The sequence below is a fragment of the Opisthorchis viverrini genome, assembly GCF_000715545.1.
Source record: "Opisthorchis viverrini unplaced genomic scaffold opera_v5_597, whole genome shotgun sequence".
Lineage (NCBI taxonomy): Eukaryota > Metazoa > Platyhelminthes > Trematoda > Opisthorchiida > Opisthorchiidae > Opisthorchis > Opisthorchis viverrini.
The window spans coordinates 128,916-136,745 of record NW_008752251.1 but is presented as its reverse complement, the minus strand read 5'-3'; positions in this window follow the sequence as shown (position 1 = coordinate 136,745).

The window sequence follows — 7,830 nt, the reverse complement described above, 5'->3', positions numbered from 1 at the left end:
GACAATCATCATGTCAAACCGATAAGCGGCTATACAAAGCCAATCAGGATAAACATGCTCGGGAAGGGATAACTCCACAAAGATTCGCAAGATCTATTCTACCGGTACAATTTTGCTACCATTAACCCTGAGGAAAGAAACCAAAGAATGGTGCTGCCTGTTCCCCCGCTAGTTTTTGAACGACTGCAACGCATAGGCCACCCGCAATTGTTCCGTGTGCAACGCATAGGCCACCCGCAATAATGTGTTCCGTGTGTGCAAAATGTGGTGGATCAAGCAAAGCCTAGTGCGTAAGCACGTCATTTAGCGTCGGTTGCCAAGGTTCACTTAGAGAAATCCCGATTACGTGATGCTTATCGGGTCATATACCTGGATGCAGTTCTCCCAAACGCGGAACAAGCGGTGGGAATCTTGGCAAACAGAAGAGATGCTAAAACGTCGTGGTTATTTTGGTTCCATTCGAGTGGTTCATCCAAACATACTTGACCACTAATAACATGGGAAATCTGAGCGATATTGCACAAGCACAGTTCCGAGTACGGGACTGTCTCACATTACTCCAAGTACACCCCGCCATAAACGCTTGCTACCAAGAAGACTATTGTCAGCTGTGGCAGTAGGATTCACCCAGTCAGCGTTTGGTCAGGAATGTTTCTCGTTCCTTGTTGGTCGCTCTCAAAGCTTTCAAAATGGGCGCTGATCTCGCTTAGTTTCGAAACCGCTGAAAGAACGGACGACGGTCAGGCGAAAGACCGAAAGACCATTAGAGAGCTGTGCAGACGACTGATGGTTAAATAGAGACAAATGTGCGCTTCTGATGCCTTGTTTAACTTACTAAAATGGCCTCTGTATAAAACAATAGGAGCGATTTCCAAGCTCAGGTAAGCGAAATGTGAAATTTCCACTACAAAGGCTTGAATAAACTGATCAGATTCAAAGGTCTGTGTACTGGGATCAAAGGCATATAAAAGTTTAGAATTCCGCAAAACGTTTTTCTGTAAGCGAATTCTGCTTCGGACTGGAGATTTCTGCTTTGCACACCAGTATTTCTGTGACAACTTTTGCGTGTTGTTAGACAGATTAAATCTAGTTTCCTGAAAACCACAGACGCAAGTGAGTGAGGCAAAAAGGGTGGCCCATATCGTTCGTGTAAAGCCTAAAAAATTAAAGCATTTCAATTCAGTAGAAATCTCTCGTTGAAATATCTTACTCTGGAGTTGCGTGGCTATGTTTGAAAAGCAAGCAAGGAATGTATCTGTATATACGTCGAGGGTTATACTCACAGAAGTGTATGAAGTATGTCGCTGGGTTTGATTGTTATTATAACCCACAGGTATGCCCCTTGGTTGCATCCAGAAATTTATTTTGTCATTCAAGCTAACAAGGCTTTTATAAAACTTTTATGCAGACGCAATAAGGCACGCTAGGTTTACGGGCAGGACAAAGCGAACCCCAGTAGTTATCCTCATGATTCCTTTCGGTCTTATGTCTCGCGTGTAACCGGTTGAATGAGAGCGCTGTTAATGTTGTGTTCTTTCACACACCAATGTGGATCACACTGAACGACGTCGATCAGGTACTGAAAACACGAAGTTGGTAAAAAGCTGCTACATCCGTAAGGAAACAGTTTAGCACAGCTTGCAGCTGAGAACGATGTGTCGGTGAGGAACTGGTCCTTCCAAGTATTAAATACACTTTAGTGAAAATCTTTAGGACAAACAAGTACATGAAAACTTCAAACCGCCCTCTTTGCTGCACCAAGTTTATTGATTTGGGTGAAATTTTCCGTCCCGTCAATCAAACGGATAGGGGCTATATAGTCTTCTACAGGGTTCAAGTGAACAACCGGCCGGAGAGTCCCAAAATCCCATAGGACTAAACCTATTTAGCCCCATTGCTTCTGTCGCAAAAATCAGAAAGCGTTTTCTTAAAGGGAGCTACTCACTAGGTTGCTGAGAACTCTTTGACAGCCGATGACCGGTCTCGCCATTCTTGTGGCTCATCAGGTAGGCGCAATCCTCGAGTTTTCGTCAACTTTATGTTCTCGAAAGCAGTCCAATTTGGGTTCAAGTAGAACAAAAGGCTGACGAAAACTCGGGGACTTCGTCTACTTGATGAGACCCAAGAATATGAAACCGGTCGTGAGCTGTCGAAGAGTTTGCAGCAACTTTGTGAGTAGTTTCTTCCATGAAAGTATAATGCGATATCTCGAATGTCATGCCAACTGAAATATGAGGCGGCCTGTGTGCATTCAGTTCAGTTGTAGAATACCATAAACGAGAGATTCAGTTGGGTATCTCGTGAAAACCAAATTGATTTGCAGAAAGGTTTTTCTTGCAGGTGGAGGGTGGGACTAACTGACTGGAAAAATAACGCATAAATGTTTATTCGCTCAATAAGATTGCGATTGTTTTGGATTACTTTACGAAGATTAGTGTAATTCCCCAGTGATTTTAAAGCAAATGCTGGAGATTTTAAGGACTCTTGCGTCCTATTCGTGTTTACACGAATTAGCCACAAGTTACTGTCTCCGCTTTGGGAGAGGGTGTGGACTAATTATCCCACAAATGCAAGCAATCCATTTACCCAGCTTAGAAGACCAACATGGAATCCAAATGATCGCACCCTTCGTAACCTGTCGATTACACAGAATGCTCGAAACGGTACAATATGAGTCTGATGGATTGCCCTGTGTAAGAACTTGTTGGTATTTCCACTAAATGTATTCAGTGTTAGTCGATACACCTTGGCTACAGACTTACTCAGATTTTGTATTCGATTCTTAATTAAAAACGTATCGAATTTTGGACTTTGGCAGTCATTACACAACAAACTACTAGAAAATTAAGTGAATCTATTGACCAAATTTATTTCCTTGCAAGACAGTGTTTACGTTCAATGTTACTTAAAACATCTGGTAGATGATTCGCGATTCAATTGTAGCTTAGACGCATTGCAAGTGACTCTTGTTCGGGAAACTTAGAAGTGTGCAACTCAGAACGTGCCCGCAATGTATCGCACTCTGTTCTTCCGGAATCTACACCACTAAAGCGATGTCCTCCTGGCATTTGTAAAATCCTCATTTTGTGCAGCAAACTACGGCTAGTCAAAGTATAGCATAGGGTGCACAAATTCTACAAGAAAATGGCTTCAAATGTAGGATGAAACAGAAAGGTGCGCCAGTACTGGGAAAAACTGAAAACGGACCAGACTTTCTCAAGAGAAACACATCTATCGTGATAAACAAGCGCAGAACGAAATTAAGATAGACTGGCCTACTATTTTTAGAAATATAACGAACATAGATGGGCCTCTTACGCAGACGATCAAACGTTTCCGTGAAATGCTGCCAGTACAATAGAATTTAACTCATTCGGATTTATGAAGGCGTGAAAACTTCCATGATTTAAGACTGCTTTGAGAAAGAGCAGATAACATTCAGTCGCCCTCTGAGACATGCTTACTAGTTTATTGCCCTGCTCGTCCAACGTTTTCAAGAAATTGGCCAGATTTTGCTAGCACTCAGTCCACTTTTGACCTAGCCTTTTCCATGTGAGGATCTGGCAAGACCAGACTTGTGATATCCGGCCTTAAAGCGCCAGACTTTGAATGTTTGGAACGGGCTACAATTACTCACATCGTAACTTTGGTAAATGTGTATCGACACCATACGTGACTCCTACAAATCACCACTTAGGTGTAATTAAATTTTGAGCCCCCACCAAATTTACCGACACACTGGTCAGTTTTAGCAAAACTTCCACGCTTCCCGAAAAAAGAGAATATGGATTTGTCATGAAGGAAACTACTCACAAGGTTGCTGAAAACTCTTCAAGTATAACCTCTTCGCTACAATCAGTCAATTTATTTTCAAAAGCGGTCTTCATTATGAACGGTTTCGACTGATACACTGGCTTCGCTGAACTTCTGTTGTCATATAAGTGAATCCACCAACTGGAGCCTGAAATCCAGTGAAGGATTCTACATCATTTTTAAAAAACGTCTGAAAAAGCAACCGATGGGTAACAACCCCAATGGTATGACAAACGTTGAAATTAGTGATAAACGCACACAGAAAGATCACCCGCGATTTACCTGGCGAGCTGGTGCGGATGTAGCTGTAAAAAAATAGGTGGATACAATTCAGTTAATTCAAACCGGCCCATTTAATTCCCTCATCCATATTAGTTTTACGAAAAGCAAGTGACATCGCGGTATATACTCAATTATTGGTTTTGACAATGCTGCTCGAGTGAATGAAAAGTACTCGTAGACAGAGGGAAAAGTCAATCGGATTTCAGCCGGCACACTTGTGGCTTTTCAGTGACAGTGTGAATTGTACTTTACATCATATCATACCAGCAAAGACATGAGGTAGTCTCGTTAAGCACACTGAGTTGCAGAATAGAGTTATGGAAGCTGGAATCCAAATGAACTTCCCGTAACTACCGAATTGGCATGCAAATGCAAATAGTTTTTGAAATTTCTTGTGGGATGAATCCAAAGTGAAGATAACTTTCATCTCAATTTGGGCAATAACACAGTCTAATTGCCCGTTATAGTGAAGAAAACTGCGCGTTTAAGGAAGGCGCATGAAGAAGTCCATCAAAGTATTCCGCCGCCAATTTCTGCTGTACAGCCCAAAACTGACAACATTGTTTTATTCAGTCTATTCGGTTCGTTATGCAGACGTTAATTGTAACACTCATTGAATTGTTTAAAATTGTTCGTCGAATGAGAATTAGATCTTATTGTCTCTTTGTAAAAATAGACACACACAAAAAATCAGAGTAGAACTTTTCCAGAGAAACGTTCTGGGCCCTAACGATGTTGCTTGCTTTCATGCAATTTTAAACCTAGTTCGCTCAAAATAAGTTCATATAACAACGCGGAATACATCGTATTATGGTCAGAAACGCAATATTTTCTAGTTTCAGCGTACCTGTTTTTGGAGGTGCTTTTTCTGGAAGGTCATTTAGAAACACGTCAGTCGAAATCCGACTAGCTTCGCCTAATCGTAAATCATGTGAGGATTCGCAGCACAAGACGTTCTACCCTAGAGAGTTGCTAGACATGATAAATTCGATTTACTATAAACGGTGGGGAATTATGAGAATGACAGTGTAGCAGATTACAGCGTATCGTTTAGTTGAACAATCTCATCCATTCGGTTCCACGATTCAGTTTCGTTTCCTTGAAGTAGGTGGCAGGTCAATGCTGGTGAAAGCGGTCTGTTGTAGACGGTTGCGATGCATCGTCAGTCTAGTTTGTGACTGGGTTTGCTAAGTAAGTTGATACAAGTAAATAGAAATGATTTCTCTCAGAAACGAACATGGTTTGTGACTTACTGAACTTGAGTAATCTCTGACAGTGGGCACTGCTCAATAAGTTGATACAAGTAAATAGAAATGATTTCTCTCAGAAACGAACATGGTTTGTGACTTACTGAACTTGAGTAATCTCTGACGGGCAGTGGGCACGTGGATATCGCGTGATGAGTTCGTTGTTTTATTCCGACTGACTGTCTACCACAAAAAACGCACAGCCCACTTGTTCGATTTGCATCCCCAAAAAGCGGCTTACACACCAAGAAAAGTACTGTTTCCGAGACCAGAAAATAAAAGAGATTAGGCTAAAATACGGGAAGTCAGTATACTTACCTGGATGTCCTCTATGGTAATTGAGGAAAATGTTGATTTTCTAATCATTTAAAATGAGGGACATCCCCTTTATCAATCAGAATGCTTGAGTAGAACACAAACCTCCACTTTCAATAGATACCCACTTTGGACAATGAAAGTGCTCGGTGGAAAGTTTGGATTTTTCCAGAGTTAAGATCAAGGTGACAGGTTAATTCGCTTGTTGTCGAAACCGGGCAAAGTTGCATTCTTTAAATAGTTCCTACAGTTAGTTCGGTGAAACAATGAGGTTTCTAAATGGACTAAGTGCCACAACAAAATGTTACATCATCATTACGATAGCTCGGACCGATGGTGATTCCCGATTCTAGACATTTCGGGGTTCCTCAATATACTTCGCTGTGGCGCGTTGTCATGTTCTTCAAGGAATACGCTTGTAATAAAGCGGTTGAAAACGTTGACACCTTACGGCCAGTTTTGCCCACCAAAAAGCCCATTTCCAGGCAATGAAGCTAAAGTCTTGGCACATATCAGAAACGCTCGTAATNACACACAAAAAATCAGAGTAGAACTTTTCCAGAGAAACGTTCTGGGCCCTAACGATGTTGCTTGCTTTCATGCAATTTTAAACCTAGTTCGCTCAAAATAAGTTCATATAACAACGCGGAATACATCGTATTATGGTCAGAAACGCAATATTTTCTAGTTTCAGCGTACCTGTTTTTGGAGGTGCTTTTTCTGGAAGGTCATTTAGAAACACGTCAGTCGAAATCCGACTAGCTTCGCCTAATCGTAAATCATGTGAGGATTCGCAGCACAAGACGTTCTACCCTAGAGAGTTGCTAGACATGATAAATTCGATTTACTATAAACGGTGGGGAATTATGAGAATGACAGTGTAGCAGATTACAGCGTATCGCTTAGGCGATTCGAATTCCTTGAAGTAGGTGGCAGGTCAATGCTGGTGAAAGCGGTCTGTTGTAGACGGTTGCGATGCATCGTCAGTCTAGTTTCGTTTCTGACTGGGTTATTGCTACCAAAACGAATAATGACAAACGAAGTAGCATTTTGTCCATCGCATTCGCACTATTTTGCAATGAGATGAATCGATCATACTTCCCCCATTTTGGAAAACCAGTTTAACTAATGTTTAATTTTGAGTAACTTATGGGCAATGAACATCACAGGGTCGCATGGAAACAACAGGTTTGCTCAATAAGTTGATACAAGTAAATAGAAATGATTTCTCTCAGAAACGAACATGGTTTGTGACTTACTGAACTTGAGTAATCTCTGACGGGCAGTGGGCACGTGGATATCGCGTGATGAGTTCGTTGTTTTATTCCGACTGACTGTCTACCACAAAAAACGCACAGCCCACTTGTTCGATTTGCATCCCCAAAAAGCGGCTTACACACCAAGAAAAGTACTGTTTCCGAGACCAGAAAATAAAAGAGATTAGGCTAAAATACGGGAAGTCAGTATACTTACCTGGATGTCCTCTATGGTAATTGAGGAAAACGTTGATTTTCTAATCATTTAAAATGAGGGACATCCTCTTTATCAATCAGAATGCTTGAGTAGAACACAGACCTCCACTTTCAATAGATACCCACTTTGGACAATGAAAGTGCTCGGTGGAAAGTTTGGATTTTTCCAGAGTTAAGATCAAGGTGACAGGTTAATTCGCTTGTTGTCGAAACCGGGCAAAGTTGCATTCTTTAAATAGTTCCTACAGTTAGTTCGGTGAAACAATGAGGTTTCTAAATGGACTAAGTGCCACAACAAAATGTTACATCATCATTACGATAGCTCGGACCGATGGTGATTCCCGATTCTAGACATTTCGGGGTTCCTCAATATACTTCGCTGTGGCGCGTTGTCATGTTCTTCAAGGAATACGCTTGTAATAAAGCGGTTGAAAACGTTGACACCTTACGGCCAGTTTTGCCCACCAAAAAGCCCATTTCCAGGCAATGAAGCTAAAGTCTTGGCACATATCAGAAACGCTCGTAATACACTCTTTCAAATCTATTTTATTTCGAAGGGAAACGGGACTGAATTCCAGTTGAGTTTCTAACCTGACGAATACAATGCTATGTCGAATTTTGTCCCAGATAGTGAATCACGTGGTCATCGCCCATTACATCTGGTCGAGAGCAAGTATATCAACCATAATTTCAGACTGCCA